Here is a 20,542-nt window from a genome sequence, read left to right as displayed (position 1 = left end):
GGAGTAGCCAGTTGAGGTCAATCCTATCCCTTGACTAGCTGAAATGAGGTAAAACCTACAGCTGGGAGAACATGGGATTTTTTGGTAATACTTTTATGAGCAACATGCGTGCCTCAGTTTCCCCACCCCTCTGTATTGCTTTCCACTGGGACGGGGAAAAGGGATGAGTGGATGTCAAATGTGCCAGTCCAGGCTGGACCCATGTGCCCTATGAAGAATTGAGTGAAATCGACAGAGAGGAATGAATGCAAGACCCGCTGCGCCATTATCTCCTGCTGACGAGCAGCCGAGAGCAAGCGATTTCCTCCAGCTCTGTGCAGGTGAACAGAGGGGAAAGTTGGAAGCAGGAGGACAAAGAGATGAGGTATGAAGACGAAGGGGTTTTTTTAAGTGTGTTGCTGCAGACCCGCAAAGGAAGTAAGAGGCGCAGAGCGAGAGACGAGAGATTCTAGGTCACACAATATGAGCACAGGGGCTTTTGCCAGGGTCGACTCTGGCTCAGGCTTGGCTGTCCCATGCTGACCGAAGGACTCGCAGATGCTGTATTCCAGGGGACTAAGAAACGCTGCCTTGTTCGGAACAGGCGGACCCCCGGCACTGAAAAGGCTCAGTGGGTACATGGCTCGCTGAAGGGACCTCAGCCCCCACGGGGAATCTGAACCCACCGCAGTCCCTCTGAGAGCACATGGGGAGAAACCGGGAGTGCTGGAGCTGGGAGTCCCGGTCGCGGAGCTGTGGGACCGTGCGGCCCACCCTGGGGAAAAGCTCAGCTCACGTCCTCGGCGTGCTCCCAAAGGGGCTGGAGGAAGGTCAGGGCACAACAGAGCCCTGTGGATCTGCGATGCCGGGTTTGCACTCAGGGCTTGTCTACACTTCCAGCGCCGCCTAGTGCTCAGTGAAGACGCTCCCTAGGCTGATGGGAGGGCTGCCCCCCTCGGCGCGGGTCGCCACCTCCCCAAGAGGAGGGCGGTATGTCAATGGCCATCGCCCTCCTGTCAGCATAGCGCTGCCTACCCAGGGGGCCAGATCGATGGTCAGTACGTCATTCAGGAGGTCGGATTTTCACCCCCACTACGACGTAGCGACACCGACGTACGTTTGTTGTGTAGACCTGGCCTTAGATTGTACAGACACAATCCAACACGACAGCTCGACGTCGATGCCCTCAGATGGGGGTTTTAGCGGCAGAGCCTAGTCTCTACACAAACCCACGCTGCTTTCCACGGTGAAAACTGATCTCTCGTTACGAGTCATTAGTGAGCAGGCGAAAGGCAGATATGAATGCTTTATAATCCCTTCTCCTCCCGACGCCACTGACTGGCTCAGCTCCTCCTCAGATCAACAGAGAAACCAGGTGGGATTTCCCTCAAGGTCACTTTGGAGTTACACGGCTCCAAACACACATTCATTATACCAGGTTTCAGAGTAGCGGCCGTGTTAGTCTGTATACCGACTCTCTCAACTTACAAAAGTGCCCAGTTTGGTTGGCCTGGTACTGAAGTATAAAGCCCTCCCCCGGGACACCACACGCAGAGGGGAGCTAAAGACAGAATTACTTTTCATGAAGATAAGATCAGCTCAATTAAAGTCAGATGAAGTGAAAACCAACGTGCTTACTCTTTATACCCTGTGCTCCTTTCAGATCCCCCCATCTCCGTGGGGATGTCTGCACTGGAGCCGGAGAGTAATGTCCAGCTTGGGTTTTCGTACCCACACTAGCTCTGATCGAGTCAGTGTGCTAAAAATAGCCGTGTAGCCGCAGCTGCACGGATGGGCTGCCCGCCCCCAGTGTGTCCCTGTCCTTTCGGGCGGGACTGTCCTCGGGGTGGCCAGCCTGTCCTGCCATCTGTACAGCCAGGGCTACACTGCCACTTTTAGCACATTAGCATGATCCGAGCCGGCACAGGTAAGTCTGAGCTGGAAAATACACCTGCAACTCCTGTGTCTGTGCAACACCTGGCACAACAGGGCCCTGATTTCAGCTGGGGCAGGGGCTGTCTCTCCCTGTGTCTGTGCAGCGCCCAGCGCAACGGGGCCCTGATCTCAGCTGGGCAGGGACTATCTCTCCCTGTGTGTCTGTGCAGCGCCCGGCACAACGGGGCCCTGATCTCAGCTGGGCAGGGACTGTCTCTCCCTGTGTCTGTGCAGCGCCCGGCGCAACGGGGCCCTGATCTCAGCTGGGCAGGGACTATCTCTCCCTGTGTGTCTGTGCAGCGCCCGGCACAACGGGGCCCTGATCTCAGCTGGGGCAGGGACTGTCTCTCCCTGTGTGTCTGTGCAGCGCCCGGCACAACGGGGCCCTGATCTCAGCTGGGGCAGGGACGGTCTCTCGCTGTATGTCTGTGCAGTGCCCGGCACAATGGGGCTCTGATCTCAGCTGGGCAGGGACTATCTCTCCCTGTGTGTCTGTGCAGCTCCCGGCACAACGGGGCCCTGATCTCAGCTGGGCAGGGACTGTCTTTCCCTGTGTCTGTGCAGCGCCTGGCACAACGGGGCTCTGATCTCAGCTGGGCAGGGACTGTCTTTCGCTGGGTGTCTGTGCAGCGCCCGGCACAACGGGGCCCTGATCTCAGCTGGGCAGGGACTGTCTCTCCCTGTGTGTCTGTGCAGCGCCCGGCACAACGGGGCCCTGATCTCAGCTGGGGCAGGGACTGTCTCTCGCTGGGTGTCTGTGCAGCGCCTGGCACAACGTAAAGTGACTTGACCAAGGTCACACAGGGAGTCAGTGGCAGAGTTAGAAACTGAGCCAGCTGTACTGAATCCCAGCCCATTGGCAGGAGACCAGCCTGAGCCAGGTGCTACAGACTCAAGGAATGTTCAAAGCCTCGCGTAGCAACTTACTCCATGTCTGGTGTATCCCAAAGGAGACGTAAAATCATCACTGATCACATTTGCATGTGACACAAAAATTGGGGGTGTGGTAAACACAGAAGGGGACGGGACACTGATTCAGAGCGATCCGGATTGTTTGGTAAACTGGGAGCAAGCCAACAGTGTGCGTTTTAATATGGCTAAATGTACATATTAAGAACAAAAGATGCAGGTCATACGTACAGGGTAGGGGGCTCTCTCCTGGGAAGCAGCGACTCTGACAAAGATTTGGGGGTAGTGGGGGATAATCAGCTGAGCATGAGCTCCCAGAAGGATGCTGTGGCCAAAAGAGCTGATGCGATCCTGGGACGCATAAACAGGGATCTTGAGTAGGAGGAGAGAGGTTATTTTACTGCCATATCTGACCCTGGTGCGACTGTTGCTGGAATCCTGTGTCCAGTTCTGGTGCCCTCAATTCAAGAAGGATGTTGCTAAATTGGAGAGGGGTCAGAGAAGAGCCACGAGAATGATTAAAGGGTTCAAAAACCCGCCTTGTAGTGCTAGACTCAAGGAGTTCCATCTATTTAGCTTAACAAAGGGAAGGTTAAGGGGTGACTTGATTAGAGTCCATAAATAGCTACATGGGGAACAAATATTTAACAACGGGCTCTTCAGTCTAGCAGAGGAAGATCTAATACAACCCAATAGCTGGAATTTAATGGTGGACAAATTCAGGCTGGAAATAAGGTGTACATTTTTAATGGTGAGGGTAACTAACCGTTGGAATAATTTACCAAGGGTCATGGTGGATTCTCCATCACAGACAACTGTTAAATCAAGACTGGGTATTTTTCTAACAGATCTGCTCTAGGAATTATTCAGATTAGGTCTCTGGCCTGGGCTATCCAGGGCGTCAGACTAGATGATCACAATGGTTTTTTCTGGTCTTGCAATCTGAATCTCTGGGCTGCGGATTGTGTCCTGGTTCCATGAGTGGGAGGTACCGAGTTTCCGGCAGGAACGAATGACACCGGGGGTGACTAATGCAAATCCCGAGGCAGGTGAACAAGGCTGGAGAAGTCTCATCAGCTGGGGGACTTGGCAGAGACTGGTTTGATCTGGTGACAGTGGCCTAGCCATCCAAGAGCCGAAAACTGTAAAGCGACCAGCTGTCCCCAGGGCGGGAGCTCACTCCCTCTGGCTCTGAGAACTGACATGAAATGGTGACCAGAGGGACAGACCCTGTGAGAGGACTGGGGCTGTTCTGAGGGTATCAGGACAGCCCGGGGGGGTGGCTGAGGCTGGGGCAGGGACAGGGCCAGGAACAGGCTGGGACCGTCTGTCAGAAGTATAAAGCAGCGGCTGGAAATCTTCAGACAAGTTAGCAACACTGAGCAGACTAGAGTCTGCTTCCACCAGGAGCCTATATACCTGCCGTGGGCGTCCCATCGTTAGGGCATCGCTTGTGGATTGGCTGGGTCCTGGTTGATTAGCATGGGCCCGTCATAGGACTCAAAATAATGACCTCTTTGGCTCCTCAGCTCAGGCATGACTCATCACACGGGGTCTACATGTGACAGGTGATCTAAGCCGGGCCTGACTATCAGCTATTTATTGTTTGCATAGAAAAAAACCAAACTCTCAAAACCAAAACAATGAAGAGTCAAAATGTTCTGTAGACACTTTCTATGCAAGTATTTTCCCCCCACAAAAAAACCTCAATTTTCCATCAAAACAGCTTTGACAGACGATTTTCGACCAGCCCTCCCCTAAGCCCTGCCCAAACCCCTTACTAACATGCCCTGTCCCTCTGGTGTGGAGAGATTCCCATCCTAAATGCTTCTCACACCCTGTCACCCCCTTTTCTCTTTGGTTTGGACAGGTGGGCTCATGGAACCTGCGAGTTTAACTAAAAACCCAAGCGGAGTGACTAGCCAGTTCCTTGTTTGTTTTGGTGAATATCTGTTCTGCCGGGAAATGCACTTAGCCCTGGACATTTTGTTAATTTCCCAGACACCATCAGACTCCATTAGTGCCAATATTGACCTCAAATATTTGCCAAGGGGCCATCGTCAGAGGATACATTAGAAGCAGGACTTGCTGTTTACACTGTGTCTTTGTCAATTACATATATAATGCAATAAGGGAACAGAACATGAGTTTCCATTACTGCATGTCAGCTGCTGCTGTTTGTTTTCCACATGGGTATGAGCTGTTTGCATGTCAGTGAGCCCCTAAAAAGGCCTTTATGACTAAAACTCCCCGCTAGTGAAGAGCCCAAAGCTTGTCGCCATCAATAGATCAAAGCAAACGAGCAATTTCCAGCCCAGATCACATGGGAGTCACGCTGCTCCCCAGAAAAATCTCTCATTTTTCTAACTCTCATATCCTGAAAACACCCAGTGTGATTTCCCTCGAATGGAGGCTGAAAGTTCCCCTCTGCCAGAGGAGACATAACCACTGGTCAGGGCGTCTCACAGCTCTCCCCCTGTGCCTGGTACAGAGTGGATGATCATAGATTCTCAGAGTTTAAGACTAGAAGGAAACATAGGAACGGCCGTACTGGGTCAGACCAAAGGTCCATCTAGCCCAGTATCCTGTCTCCAACAGTGGCCAATACCAGGTGCTTCAGAGGGAATGAATGGAACAGGTAATCATCAAGTGACCATCAAGTGATCAAGGGACCATTAGATGATTTAGTCTGGCCTCCTGGGTATTAACCTTGTTGTCCCCTTCCAATGAACGTGAAAGTGCCCGGCACCAGCTGGCTTTAACGAGGTCTGTGACTGTCTTTGGATCCAAGACCCCGCTTATGGCAGATTCTGGCACCTTTCAGTGTACCGGCTGCATTGTGGGATTGCAGCTGGAGGACTTCTTCTCCCAATATGGAGACACGGACATCCACGCTCGCACTTGTAGGAGAGACAGAGCCCAAAGCACCGGGCCTGGTATAAGAGCTGAGGCGTGAACCAGAGGCTGTGACCCCACGTTAGGCCACGGATTAAAGCAGATGCTTAAAAGTTCATTGTATGATCTTGGCGAAAGTATTGTTAACGTGGCTAAAATACAGGCCCCCCTTCGGAAGGAACAAAGACGCGATGGTCTGTGTGCAGGGTATGAGTGAAAACACACTCCACACGATTAGCCCGAGGACACCCCGAGCTAACCCCAGAGAGAAGGATGTTTTACCCCAGACACCTGGAGCGTAATACAAAGGGAGCTCACAAGCATGAACCACAAAAGGGGGTAGGAGAGTTGTTTGTATCCGTGTGTAAATATCGCTTTAACCCTTTGTGCGGCCGAGGGGACGGCAGAAATTCCCGCGGCTGACTGAGACATCCCTTGCTGCTGGACACTCGTGTATTACCGTACCGGTAACCAGACAGCTAGGGCGCTAGGACTGGGTCTTGTCTGGCCGAGCACCTTTGTCATTGAACCGTGCCAGTGGTCTTGTTCTTAATGAATCACATCGAGGTCTGCTGAAGTAGCAAGCTGCATTTTAGGCTTGTGTTGATCACTGGGGCTTTCTGCAGCCAGAGATACGGAGCTGCTGGAAATGCTCAGAGCAGCCCCAGGCCTGAGTTACCACAGCAACGTCCTTCCAGCCTTCTCTGAGCAACAGCACCGGGCCAACCAGCTCCCCCGGGAGGGAATTAAGATGCTCTGCGGGGGGGGATAAATCTGCCGGAAATGCTGGAGGGCAGGAGACAAAATGAAGTGCAGATGCAGGACAGGCTGTGGGGAAAGAGGCAAGGTTTTCTGGTGCAACTTTCTAGCCTGCACCAGGCCGGAGCCTGTTCCAGCCGCAGCGACAGAGGCTGGCTGCTTCGTTAGCTCAATTTGTAGCCGTTTATGCAGATGGCTCTGGTGCTGTCCAGTTCACGCCCCGGTACTGGCCAAGATAGCCGCTCTCACGGGGAACCAGTGAGGGTGTGGCTAAGGGTGAGGTCAGGTCTGTTGGGGTTAGATGTGGGAAGCTTGTTTATCAGTTAGGATGTTTCCTCCTTTGTGGCCTGCCCAGCCTGTGCCCCTCCCTTCGGCTCTGTAATCTGGAGTAACCCAGCAATGTCAATGGCACTGCCAGGGCGAGGGTCTGATCTAGGTCGCTAGGGATGTCAGCGGAGTCAGGCCAGATTCTGATCTCAGTCACACAGGTTTGCCTTCAGCAGCCGTGAGCCATGCGGCAGGCTTCCTCCTCCTTCCGGGCTGCCCCGAGCAACCGTGTTCCTGCCCTGCCGAGCCTTGGACCCGCTCCTGGGTCCCGCTGACACACTCGGAAAGCCGGTTATGAGCCTGGGCCCCGATCCTGCTGTCAGGGCCCTGTGTGGGTCCCAGTGCAGGATCGGGGCCGTAGCTCTTGCCAGCGTAGCGTATAACACAACCCATCCCACAAAGGGTCCGGTCTAACCCCCTTTGGCATGAATGGCAGGATTCCCAGTGACACCAAGTGGGCAGTGGGTCAGGCCCAAAGCTGCAGCAAGAGAAGACCGGGGCTGGGGAGTGATGCAAGGAAATGGCCATGGTAAGGCAGTAGATACGACCTTAACTGCCCCCTCCCTTTTGCATAGGCAGTAGGGCACACCCTTAATGCCCTGCTGTTACAGCCCTTAATACTGTGCAAGTACCTCTGAAAAGTGAGTAGAGAAGTGTTACTGACCCTTTCCCACGGGACAAAAACACGGGGGCCAGCCGATGAAACTCATGGGCATCAGGTGTAATACAGACAAGCGGAAGTACTTTTTTCACACGCCGCACAACTAACCTGTGGAACTCATTGCCATGAGATGCTGCAAAAGTGAAAAGCATAACTGGGTTCAAAAAAGAACTAGATAAGTTCCTGGAGGATAGGTCCATCAATGAGCCAAGATGGTCAGGGATGTAACCCCTTGCTTGGGGTTTCCCTAAAGCTCTGACTGCCAGAAGCTGGAGGGGGAGACAGGCGTGGACCTCCCCAGAATTCTGTACCCTCCCCATGAAGCTCTGGTACTGGTCACTATCAGAGACAGTAGACCAGGCTAGATGGACTGGTGGTCTGACCCAGTATGGCCGTTCTTATGTTCTCGTCTGGGACCCTGCCCCATTGACAGGCTAGACAGTGCCTTTAGCAGGCAGCCCATAGTGGGAGGTGCTCTCTGCAGGAGCTCAAGGTGCTGACAGAGGAAGGAAGGCCAAGTGGTTAGGACACTGGACTGGGACTCAGGAGATGGGGCTCCAATTCCAGGTTCTTTAGTCAGATACTGTCTTGCACAACCTGCTCATACACAAACTAGGGAAATGCAAGCGAGAAGGAGCTACTATAAGGTGGGTACAGAACTGGTTGGAAAACCGCTCCCAGAAAGTAATCAATGGTTGACAGTCATGCTGGAAGGTCATCACGAGTGGAGTTCCGCGGGGATCAGTTCTGGGTCTGGTTCTGTTCAATGTCTTCATCAATGATTTAGATCACGGCATAGAGAGTACGCTTATAAAGTTTGAGGATGACACCAAGCTGGGAGGGGTTGCAAGTGCTTTGGAGGGTAGGATTAAAATTCAGTGATCTGGAAAACCTGGAGAAATGGCCTGAGGTAAGTAGGATGAAATTAAATAAGGACAAATGCAAAGCACTCCAGTTAGGAAGGAACAATCAGATGCACACACACAGAATGGGAAATGACTGCCTAGGAATCAGTACTGCGGAAAGGGATCTGGGGGTCAGAGTGGATCTGGATCACAAGCTAAATATGAGTCAACAGTGTCACACTGTTGCAAAAAAACCCAAACATCATTCTGGGAAGTATTAGCTGGAGTGTTGTAAGCAAGGCATGAGAAGTAATTCTTCCGCTCTACTCCGCGCTGATATGGCCTCAACTGGAGGGTTGTGTCCAGTTCTGGGTGCCACATTTCGGGAAAGATGTAGACAAATTGGAGAAAGTCCAGAGAAGATGATGAAAGGTCTAGAAAACATGGCCTATGAGGGAAGACTGAAAACACTGGGTTTGTTTAGTTGGGAGAAGAGAAGACTGAGATGGGACATGAGAACAGTTTTCAAATACCTAAAAGGTTGTTACAAGGAGGAGGGAGAAAATCTGTTCTCCTTCACCTCTGAGGATAGGAAAAGAAGCTGTACTGGATTAGGGGGGTGCTTTGTGGCACCCCTTAGGAAAGTGTCACATACTCAGTGTTGCCAGTCCCAGAGCATTTAAAAATTAGGAGTCAGGCCTGTAAAATCCTTGTCTCTTTAAATAACAAAGCAGTTTGGGGTTTTTTTTATTTCCATTCCGGTTTCTGACCCTTTAGGTCGCACTCAGATCAGGTTTTGTGGTTTGTCTCCACAATGAAAGGAGCTAGAAACGTACGTATTTAAAAAATCAGAGCTGGGATTATCACCTGATTCCCATGACTCCAGGAGCTGGGGCTTTCAGAAACACAGCACATATTGGGAGCGAGTTGGCAACCCTGCCTATCCTCCCCATCTCAAACAGCAGCTAGCGCTGCTCCCCCATGTGCTGTGCTCCCATCTTACCTAGCCCCTCCCCACACAGCTGTTACACAACTGCTGACATGGGCTGTGCCAGGGGATGGAAGGGCACTTCTCTCTGCCCGACATCCCTGCAGGGCTGCGTTAGACAACGGCACCCTCCAGCTGTGTGTGTGCGAGGTGGACAGTACCCGGGATGGGAGACAATATTTATTCCTAAGTGATTCCTTGAAACAGACGAGATCCCTGTGCAGTTGTCAGTGACTTTGTAAAACACTTTACAAAAATTACACTGAGTGATTTCTACCCAAGGGGTTATTTTGTCAGATCTTCTCGCAGTCCCAGCTTTCTGATTAGGCTGCAGATTCCCCATGAAGAAAAAAACATCCGTATGGCTTCCTGATATGACCAACACCTGTATCCCCCAGTCAGTTTCTGGTTATTTTGAGTTAAGTTTTGAATATATATCAGTTTTGAATATGTATCAGTTTTGGTTCTTGCTTTCTGCACCTGTTTAAGTTTGGAGAGTATCCAGAAATCACTGCAAGGCTTAAATGCCACGTTGTGTATTAGTCACTTTACAACTCAGTCTTTATTCCAAGAGAACATGCTTCATTTAGGTCTATTATAGTATTATGATGATGATGATGATGTATTTTATGGAAGCAGCTTGTTGCCCCAAATAAGATTAGGGCCCCGTTGTGCCAGGCGCTGCCCAGACACACAGCGAGAGACAGTCCCTGCCCCAGCTGAGATCAGGGCCCCATTGTGCCGGGCGCTGCACAGACACACAGCAAGAGACAGTCCCTGCCCCAGCTGAGATCCGGGCCCCGTTGTGCTGGGAGCCACACAGACACACAGGGAGAGACAGTCCCTGCCCCAGCTGAGATCAGGGCCCCGTTGTGCCAGGAGCTGTTCAGACCCACAGCGAGAGACAGTCCCTGCCCCAGCTGAGATCAGGGCCCCGTTGCGCCGGGCGCTGCACAGACACACAGGGAGAGACAGTCCCTGCCCCAGCTGAGATCAGGGCCCCATTGTGCTGGGAGATGCACAGGACCACAATAAGAGACAGTCCCTGCCCCTAAATGTTTGCAACTTAAGGTCCTTATAAAAGCCCAGTAAAGCAAAGAGAACTCCAGGTTGATTTCAATGGGCTTTGGATCAGGCCCTAAATCGACAAGGGAGAGGTCAGGTGGCAGGTGTGTAGATTGAGGAATTGAGACACAGAGAGATGGCTTGATGTGACCAAGGTCCCACAGGGAGCCTGGGGCCTTGAATCTAGCTCTCCGGAGTTGAAAGGAAATTTACATATACGGTTGGGACCTTTCTCCTGGGGTGCCCAGAACTGTGAGCCCATGTTACCCTCTCAGCCTCAGCACACAAGAGCTTTGCCACACCAGCCTGTCTGCCCTGCTACCAAACACTCCACGGCTCTGCCCGTCCAAACCTCGCCTGGCAGGGAACAACCAATGACCCCCAGTTCCCCAGAGACGTCTCCCTGCAGCGCTCAGTCCCTCTCACTGGATGAGGAGACAGTGCAAACATCAGCCTGTGAGTAGAGCTGAGGACTGACTCTCCAGTTCAACGCAGAGCACTGAAATAAAAATACGTTTATTAAAATAAAATATGAATAAAAATATGTTTATTAACAACGAACAGAGATTTACATGATAACAGGTAAGCCTGAAAGAACCAGGGATGGTTGCAAATAAAACAGAGTGAAGCACAATTTCTACCGATTAAACCATAATTTCAGCAAGCTGCAATCTCTGGCTAAGCAGGTTTCCCACCTGTAGTTGGTTTCCAGCTACTCTTGCCTCCTAGTTCAACTGGATCCACTTTTCACGAACTCCTCTTTTTCCTCTAGGTAACGGATGACTCACATGTCTCTTCGCCCTCTTCTGTTACCCCAGAGTTCATTGCATGTGTTTCCAGAGCCAGGAAGGGTTTCTGGAGGTGCAGACTCTGTTTCCTGTTATGATTTCTCAGCAGTCACCTCCCGCAATTGCTAGCTTGATGGCTTTGTTTACCTTACACGTCAATGTACTTTTCATTGTTCTCTGCAATCAAGCTGCTCAGATACGTAAATCCACTCTCCTTTGTCCAGGGCAGGCTGGGCTTTATGAGCTGCGGCTAAATACATTTTAAGAACATATTTCCAGCACACGTGTATAACTCTTGGTATGCACCCCGTACATACAACATCTGCCCTCTGCACCCCACAAACCGCCCTCCAAGGGCCAGATTCACAGCTGGTCATGGCAGGGGGCGGGTGCTGTGCTGGGACCCTGGCTCTTGGCCCCAGCTCTGGGGTAGCCTAGAGTAGCCGGGGAAGGGGCGGTTGCTGTAACCTGCCCCAGCTGGTGACAGTCCCCCGGGAGGCAGGCCTCTCCCCACACCATCCTCAGCCAGGGCTGTGGGGCAGGAGGCAAAGGACAGGGTCTGGGCCCAGGGGACGCCCCTGAGCTGGAGACAGCCCCCGCAGGGGAGCTCCAGGGATGGTCGCTGCGCACTGCATGGGTGGCAGGGAGGATGCGGATCTGAGCCAAGAACCAGCCCCAGGGTCCATGAAGGCTGACTCCCCTTTCTCCAGCCTCACCCTCCCTGCTGCTGAGCGCTTCCTCCTCCTTCTCCACCCACCCGTCACTCCCCTGCCCTCTCCTCCTCCTCCCCACTGCTGGGATCCCTCCTCCACACCCCATCTCTCAACTCCTCACAGGGGCTGAGAGGGGAAACAGAGGCACACAGAGTGGAAGTAACTTGCCCAAGACCACCCAGCAGGTCGGTGGCAGAGGTGTGACTAGAACCCAGGCCTCTGGAACCCCAGTGCAATGCACGAGTGCTCACCCCCTCACACGGGACAAGCCATCACCGCTGACGGCTCTCGGCTTTACCCCCCCCCGCACTCCGAGTCCGGGAGGGGGCCTGTGTCTGACCCGGGGGAGGGCTAGGCCCTGTCACTGAGCTGAGGGAAGAAGCCCGGCCCCTGGGGACTCCAAAGGGTGCCTGGCCCGGATGGAGGGGCTGGCGTCTGTGGGGCGCTGGGCTGCTGGGAGGTGCGGCCGAGAGCCTGGACAGCTCAGTGGGGAAGCCAGGAGAGAAGTGACGGTTTCTGGGAGGGGCTGGGCAGTGGGGGGTGGACGAATGGACGGAGGGATGGACTGGCTCTGGGTGGGACGAGGGGAGTGGGGGCTGGGTGGGAACGTGCCTCCTGCCTGGGTAGAGAGGAGGGGGAAGGGAAGGTGGGTCTGTGGGGGGGGGGGGCAGAGGGGCCCTGAGGGGAACAGGCCACGTGTCATGTCAAAAACTGCCCCTGGACAGAATTTGCTGATTAACTTGTACTTGAACTGAGCATGCTCAGTAACCACTGCTGAAGCCGCTGCCCTCACTCTGCCCTTACTTAGAATTAGAACCTGCCAGTCACAGAGGTTAAAAGGGGGGAAATATTTGGGGGGGATGGACAGGGGCTGTGCAGGGGGTGGACACTGACTGGTCAGTTGCGGGGGGGTTCAAACAGCTGGAGGCAGGGGCAGGAGCGGGGCTGAGGGGCAAAATCAGGGATGGGGGTAGGAGCCCGGGTTAAGCACAGGGGTGAGGCACTGCCAGACCCTGGCAGAGGGCAAAACCTTGGCACAAGGAGGGGCGCGGGGGTAGGGGGGGTAACAGTTACCCTGATGGGAGGAGCCACCGGCTGTGTTTGCTGACTGCCCCAGCCCTGGGGGCTGAAGCAGAAGCAGAAGTCAGGGAGCTCTGCTAAAGTCAAGGAATCTATGACCTCCGGGATCAAATCGTGTCTTTATCTATCATCTTCCCTCCAAACCCCTCCACCAGCCCTAAATAGGTCACTGGGCACGCAAAGCCGCCAGCTCGCCAAAATGTCAGGGGATGGTCTCGGCATGAATGGCCAGAGCCCCCCGATATGGGGCGTGTGGGGAATCACAGAGCTGGTAGGTGGAAAATGAGGACACACGGGGTCCCTGCCAGCTTCTGAGCATGGCCACGGCTTCCCGCAACTCTGCAACTGTCCACAGATCAAAGAGCAGGTTGAAGGCAGCCACTGACCCCTTCCTGCTTCAACCCCGCCACCCCCGCTCAATAGCCCCCCAAAGGACTTTCACAAGCTGACGCCTTCAATCACTTACTTATCTCAAAGACAGAAAGAAGACGAACGGGGAAGGAGGGAGTGGAGGGAAGGGAAACGGGGGTGTTCACAGAGCCCCTGGCATTGGGGGAGAGGGAATGGGGGGACAGAGAGCCCCAGCCATTTGGGGGTGGAGAAGGGAGGACCCTGGAATGGAGGTAGGGGGCGACAAAGAGCCACTGGCCTGGGGGGGGGGGGGGCAGATGGAGCCCCTGGTATTGGGGGAGAGAGGTGCTGTGTGTGTGTCGGGGGGCGGGGGGGAGATACTGGAAACAGGGTTACAGGGTAGAAATGGCAAACAAAGAAATAACAGAAAAAGAAATGACCCAGCAACCAGTTCCAGGCCTTCTGGCCTATGTGTCTATTCTTAGTGCAATGCTTAGTGAGTGTCCGTCTTCTTTCCGTCCCTCCCACCCCACTTCCTGCGATAACCATCGCTGGGCAAGGCCTGTTTATATTTAGATTTCATATGTCAGGGCCAGAACCACACGTCGCTGGGGCTAGCAGAGGGGCTGGTCGCATTTCTGCAAACTCCAAAATTAAATATCATAAATATCTTATTTCCACTGTGGAAACTCCACAGCACGACTCCATAGCACGTATATTTGAACTTTCGTCTTAAAAAGAAAGCCCATGTTTTCTTCCCCTCGCTCCCAGATCCACGGCAGTGAAACCGGACAGTGGAGTTTGACTCTGAGGCCCCGATCCTGCCAGGACGTGCCCCCCGTGCTGAGCTTTGAGCCCTGCAATGGGACGACAGACAACGCACAAAGTGAAGCATACGGGGAACCCTTTGCAGGATCCGGGCCGTACGTGCGAGCAGACTGAGGCCCAGAGTGAGGAGGGAGCCCCAGGGCCCAGGTCTCATTCACTGGGCACTGACCAGCCCGCATGCTCAGGGCCGGATTGTGGCGCCCAGCCCCAGTGCGGGGTAAGGACTGGCACACAGCCCAGCTCCAGCAGGGGAGCCTGCAGGCAGCGCCGTGCCCTAGAGATGCCCCCAGAGCCCCCCACTGCTCTGGGGGAGGATGGCTAATCACTCACTGCACCCCTACATGTAGCCAACTGCCCCTCCACGCACTCAGCCAGCTCTGCTGCAAGGCGCACTGGGGGGCTGATTCAAAGCCTGCTGAAGCCGGTGGTCAGTGGGGTGCGGATTAGGCCCTGGGGAAGGGAGGTGGGGAGTCGAGACTCCACCCTCTTCTTGCCCCTCCGTGCCCACTTATACAGATTGAGGGGGGAGAAGTGTGAAGCATGAAAACCCCGCTCCCCCCATGCCTGGAGCCACAGTCTGTGCACCCCTAACCTAGTGCGGGAGTCCTTACCCACAATTCCCTTGTGTGGCCGTATTAGGGCTAGTGACTCCCTCGCCTTGAGCGAGCCCGGCAGAAAGACCAACGTGTGCTCATGGAGCTAAAGTCTGCATTGTAACACAGGTGCACAAAGGGGCAGAGTTAAGGGTGCCTGGGTGAGCTTAACGTTAGCATTTCCTGACTTCTAGGGCCTCACTCTGCCATCTTAATGTTTGCTCAGCAGTATTTTTTGTATGGACTTGCCTTGTTTTTTAAAAGAAAAAAAACTGTCTCCCGAAAGGTCTTGAGCTCTTTGTCCGGACAATTTGGCTAGATACCACCACAAGGGCAAATATAGAACCAGGTTTGCATGTCCCTGCTCTGAAAAAATTATGGGCCAAACCCGATCTGGTGTAAATTGGCCAGGACTCCATTGGAATCATTGGAGCCAGGTGCCCAGCTGATGTGAATCAGCCGTAGCTCCGCTAATCGATGGGACCCGATCCCGGCTGGTGTGAATCCACTGTCGTTCCCATGAAGCTGAAACGTCCTGGTTTTTCCTGTCATCATTCGAACCATTCCCATGTTGAATAACCACAGCTGGGCTCTTCAAAGCTGGGTTCAGAGCGCAACCCCCACTGGCTTTCAGTGGGAATTGGGCGTTTCTCTCCCATGGGCGTCTTTGACAAGCCCAGGCTACAAAATGCTGACGTGGGACGTTATCGCAGCCGAGGGCCGACTGCGCTCTGTGTCCAGCGGGAGCCGACAGCCCCGTGGAAGGAGCGTTCGGTGCGATGAGCAATGTCTGGCGTGGAATGAGCACAGACATGACCCGAGCTGCTGTCTTGCTCAGTGGAAAACATTTGTAGTGTCTCTGCTCAATTCATTCAGACACTGAGTCAACGGAACATAACCCTCCACTCTGACAAATATGCCCACGTGGTGTGGCGGGGCCAGAGGCTGGCTGTAGAAAAAGGATTTTTTTTTAAAGTTTGTTTATCTTTGCAGGGGTGTTTCACTATCCTAAAAATGTTACCCCAAAAGTGTCCTGGTTTTTAATGTTCAAAAAACAGCCTCCTTCACGCTGAGCTTGTAGCAGATGGTTTAGCAACTGCGATAATTAAGGCTGCCTAGATGTCTCTAGTCTAAAGCCACTTAATTCTACCTTTGAATCTTTCTTCACTGAGCTGAAATCTCCTGACACTGCTCTCTGCTAGTCACGCCTGAGCTAAAAGCTGTTGTCTTTTTTAAGACTAAGGATGGGGGCAGAGACATGGTTAAAATTATAGGTTACAATGAAAATAAATGAGTTTATGGAGACAAGTCTCAGGATGTCGCCATGTTCGTCTGTATCCACAAAAACAACAAGGAGTCCGGTGGCACCTTAAAGACTAACAGATTTATTTGTTGTGTTTGAGTTTATGGACTGATTTAGTCACACAGCTTGTAACAAATGAGAAATAATGAGGAGGAAGAGAGAAGAACGGAAACATGTTTAACAGTTCACAAGATATACGAGTAACTGGAAAAAACACCGAAACAGTGCCGGGATGTGGTTCGGGTGACACATTCTAACCTCAAGCGAGTGGTTGCTGTAAGAGAAACTACACCCCATGTCTATAATGAGACACAATCAGGCTCCCACGATTTTTATGCACGAATAACGGATGCCACAGAGCCTTTTAAACCCACTCGGTGCATCGAGAGGCAGCCAGGCTAGAACAGAACTGCAAACGCCCACCACCAGCTACCAGCTGCCCTGGGCCCCATGCAGCCATGGGGCTGAGCTCGCGCCGGCTGCAGGGGGACAGGGAGAACTCCTGCTATGCCATCACCAACCCTGTGGGGCTGGCAGTGACCTGCAGGCCGGACAGTGCTGCTCTCCCTGCAGCAGGAGCAGGGTTGGGCGTAGCCAAGCCCGGCTTTACCAAAGACCAAGGATTAATAGCTGCTGTATGTCTGCGGCATCAGTCCAGGTGGGGACAAGCACCTGGCTGCCCTAACTTGACAGGAAATCCCACCTTCTGACACGTGGAAACCTGCGCCCTAAAGGGCAAGACCAATTCCATTGTTATTTGTATTATAGTAGGCCCTACAAGAGATAAGGCTCCGTTGTGCCGGGGGCTGCCCAGACACACAGGGAGAGACGGTCCCTGCCCCAGCTGAGATCAGGGCCCCGTTGTGCCGGGAGCTGCACAGACACTCAGCGAGGGACAGTCCCTGCCCTGAAGAGTTTATTATATAAATTGACTAGACAAAGGAAGGGTTTTTAATCCCATTTGCAGATGGAAGTAACTTGATCCCCACCCTGCATCAGAAAGGTTATTATCCCCATGCTACGGATGGGGGAACTGAGGCACAAGTGGTCACCAGGGGAGCTTGCAGCAGTGGTCAGGAATTGATCCCAGGTCTTGTGAGGGCGAGAACCCTGCCCATGAGCCCACAGCCTGCCTTCCTCTCCCCTCAGCCCGTGGCAATGGGGCCCAGGCTGTCGGCAGGAAATCCCACCTTGTGACACGTGGAAACCTGCCCTCTAACAGGAAAGACCGATTCCTTTGCCTGTTCAATCTCTCCGGCCCTGCCACGGACTGGGCCTGCAGCTTTGCGCCCAGTTGGAGCGGGGGTGGTCCCGGCAGTGACCAGGGCAGAAGGCGAGTGATTGTATAAGAGCCTGAATCACTCTGCTCTTGCCGTGAGATGGGCCGTGCTCCTTGGCACGGCTGGCAATGCGGCCTGTTCTCCATACACCTCCCTTTGTTTCTGAGGCTCTGACTTAGGGGACGTCCACACAGCAACATCCCTGTCCCCTCCGGGGTCAAGGGACTCAGGCTCACAGGGCAGGGCTAATGATAACAATGTAGCCAGGTGGGTTCTGGCTCATGTCCGGGCTCTGAAACCCAGTGATGGGGATGGGTCTTGGACTCTGGGCTCCAGCCCAGTGCCAGACACCTACACTGCTATTTGTACCCCACGCAGCTTGACCCCGGTGAGCTGCTGAGAGGTTTTTTTTTGCTGTGTAGGTGGCCTCATAGTGTCTCAAAAGCTTTTCCTGCTCTGAGAAATGTTGACTTTCCAGATAACAGGTGTGAGCAATGGACACGGGATCTGATGCATCCATTAGCAGCCGCAGGTACATTTCCCGGAACAAACAAGGTCTGTGTTGAGAGGCTTTTAATTGCACAGACAGGGAACAGCTGCAGTTGTTTTGCAGGGATAATGTGTAACCAAACCCTCAAACTAAACACCTCTTCCCTTCCCCCAGCAACACAAATAACTGCCAGATAGCTCCTGCCCCGCCTGTGATTGTACAAGAAACACCTGGGGCCTGGCTCTCACACACACACACTCTGCTCTTGCAGCTGGAACGGATGGGCTTTGTGCACCCTGTCTATGCTTTGGTTGTGCCCCTAAACCCCCTACACTGGGTGCTGGGAGCAGGGCTGGTTCAGAACCAAGAGACTCTGGCGCTGCAGCCATGGGGCGAGCTAGGGCTAGCTGCCGGGGGGCAGGCAGAGCTCCTGCTACGTCTTCGCCCTGCCTCTCCCGCCAGCGGTGAAGTGTGAGCCGGCCAGTGCTGCTCTCTCTCCAATGGGAGCCCCGTCACCTGAGACCAAGCGTGACCTTGCCAAAGGCCTCGTCCCCCCGCTGCTGTTTGTCTGTCTGCAGGAGCTGGGCAGGGGCTGGAATTTCCCTTCGCAGGAAGTGTCAGGGTTTTGAAGTTGACGTTCCTTCCAGACGGGAACGAAACGGCCGAATTCGAACTCTCCCGCCAAAGGAGTGTCTAAAATTTGGCTTTCAGTCGATGGTTTCGATTTCAACGTTTAAATTTTCTATTGCGATGCATCATGTAACGTAAACTAAAAATCAACATGGAGAGTTTCACCTTCCCAAAGCCACTCGCTTTGATTTTTTCTAAATGAAATTGCATCGGAATTGGCCTGTTCCCGCAGAACATTTTGATTTTGTCCAACCAGCATTTTCCCATGAAAAACCCGCTCCATGGGGAAATTTTCTACCCGCTCTACTTAATAGGTCTTGTGCATGTGCAAAGTCCGTTGTGCTGCGAATGGGAACAGACTCCATGGGCACAAAACAGCATCTCCTTTGTTGTGTTTTAGTTCATAGAATCATAGGATCATAGAATATCAGGGTTGGAAGGGACCTCAGGAGGTCATCTAGTCCAACCCCCTGCTCAAAGCAGGACCAATCCCCAATTAAATCATCCCAGCCGGGGCTTTGTCAAGCCTGACCTTAAAAACTTCTAAGGAAGGAGATTCCACCACCTCCCTAGGTAACGCATTCCAGTGTTTCACCACCCTCCTCGTGAAAAAGTTTTTCCTAATATCCAACCTAAACCTCCCCACTGCAACTTGAGACCATTGCTCCTTGTTCTGTCATCTGCCACCACTGAGAACAGTCTAGAGCCATCTTCTTTGGAACCCCCTTTCAGGTAGTTGAAAGCAGCTATCAAATCCCCCCTCATTCTTCTCTTCGCAGACTAAATGATCCCAGTTCCCTCAGCTTCTCCTCGTTAGTCATGTGCTCCAGCCCCCTAATCATTTTTGTTGCCCTCTGCTGGACTCTTTCCAATTTTTCCACATCCTTCTTGTAGTGTGGGGCCCAAAACTGGACACAGTACTCCAGATGAGGCCTCACCAATGCCAAAGAGAGGGGAACGATCACATTCCTCGATCTGCTGGCAATGCCCCTACTTATACATTCCAAAATGCCATTGGCCTTCTTGGCAACAAGGGCACACTGTTGACTCATATCCAGCTTCTTGTCCACTGTAACTCCTAGGTCCTTTTCTGCAGAACTGCTGCCGAGCCATTCGGTCCCTAGTCTGTAGCAGTGCATGGGATTCTTCCGTCCTAAGTGCAGGACTCTGCACTTGTCCTTGTTGAACCTCATCAGATTTCTTTTGCCCAATCCTCCAATTTGTCCAGGTCCCTCTGTATCCTATCCCTACCCTCCAGCATATCTACCTCTCCTCCCAGTTTAGTGTCATCTGCAAACTTGCTGAGGGTGCAATCCACACCATCCTCCAGATCATTTATGAAGATATTGAACAAAACCGGCCCCAGGACCGACCCTTGGGGCACTCCACTTGATACCGGCTGCCAACTAGACATGGAGCCATTGATCACTACCCGTTGAGCCCGACAATCTAGCCAGCTTTCTATCCACCTTATAGTGCATTCATCCAGCCCATACTTCTTTAACTTGCTGGCAAGAATACTGTGGGAGACCGTGTCAAAAGCTTTGCTAAAGTCAAGGAGCAACACGTCCACTGCTTTCCCTTCATCCACAGAGCCAGTTATCTCGTCATAGAAGGCAATTAGGTTAGTCAGGCATGACTTGCCCTTGGTGAATCCATGCTGACTGTTCCTGATCACTTTCCTCTCCTCTAAGTGCTTCAGAATTGATTCCTTGAGGACCTGCTCCATGATTTTTCCAGGGACTGAGGTGAGGCTGACTGGCCTGTAGTTCCCAGGATCCTTGTTTACTGTTTCTTGTAGATGCTGTTCCCAGAACTCACAATCCATTCATCCATATGTAGAAATATCTTCAGCCACTCCTTCTTTATGCAAGGCCATGCTGGTTAGTAAACATCTTAAACCACTAGTTCTGTATCTAGGATGATCAGGGGTTTTTTGTTTTTGTTTTTTTTTTTTTGCAACACCTCCAGCTCAGTCTCCAGATAACAACCTACTTCTGCAAACTGCTTTCCATGACCACACTAGGAGGTTACTTCATGGTTTTCAAGCACCAGGCCAGTGTCTTAACTCCAAATCCCGCTCTCCTGAGTGCAGAGAAATGGGGGTATTTCAGCTCAGCACT

This window comes from Chelonia mydas, chromosome 14 (assembly GCF_015237465.2).
Source record: "Chelonia mydas isolate rCheMyd1 chromosome 14, rCheMyd1.pri.v2, whole genome shotgun sequence".
Lineage (NCBI taxonomy): Eukaryota > Metazoa > Chordata > Testudines > Cheloniidae > Chelonia > Chelonia mydas.
This window is presented reverse-complemented; position numbering follows the sequence as displayed.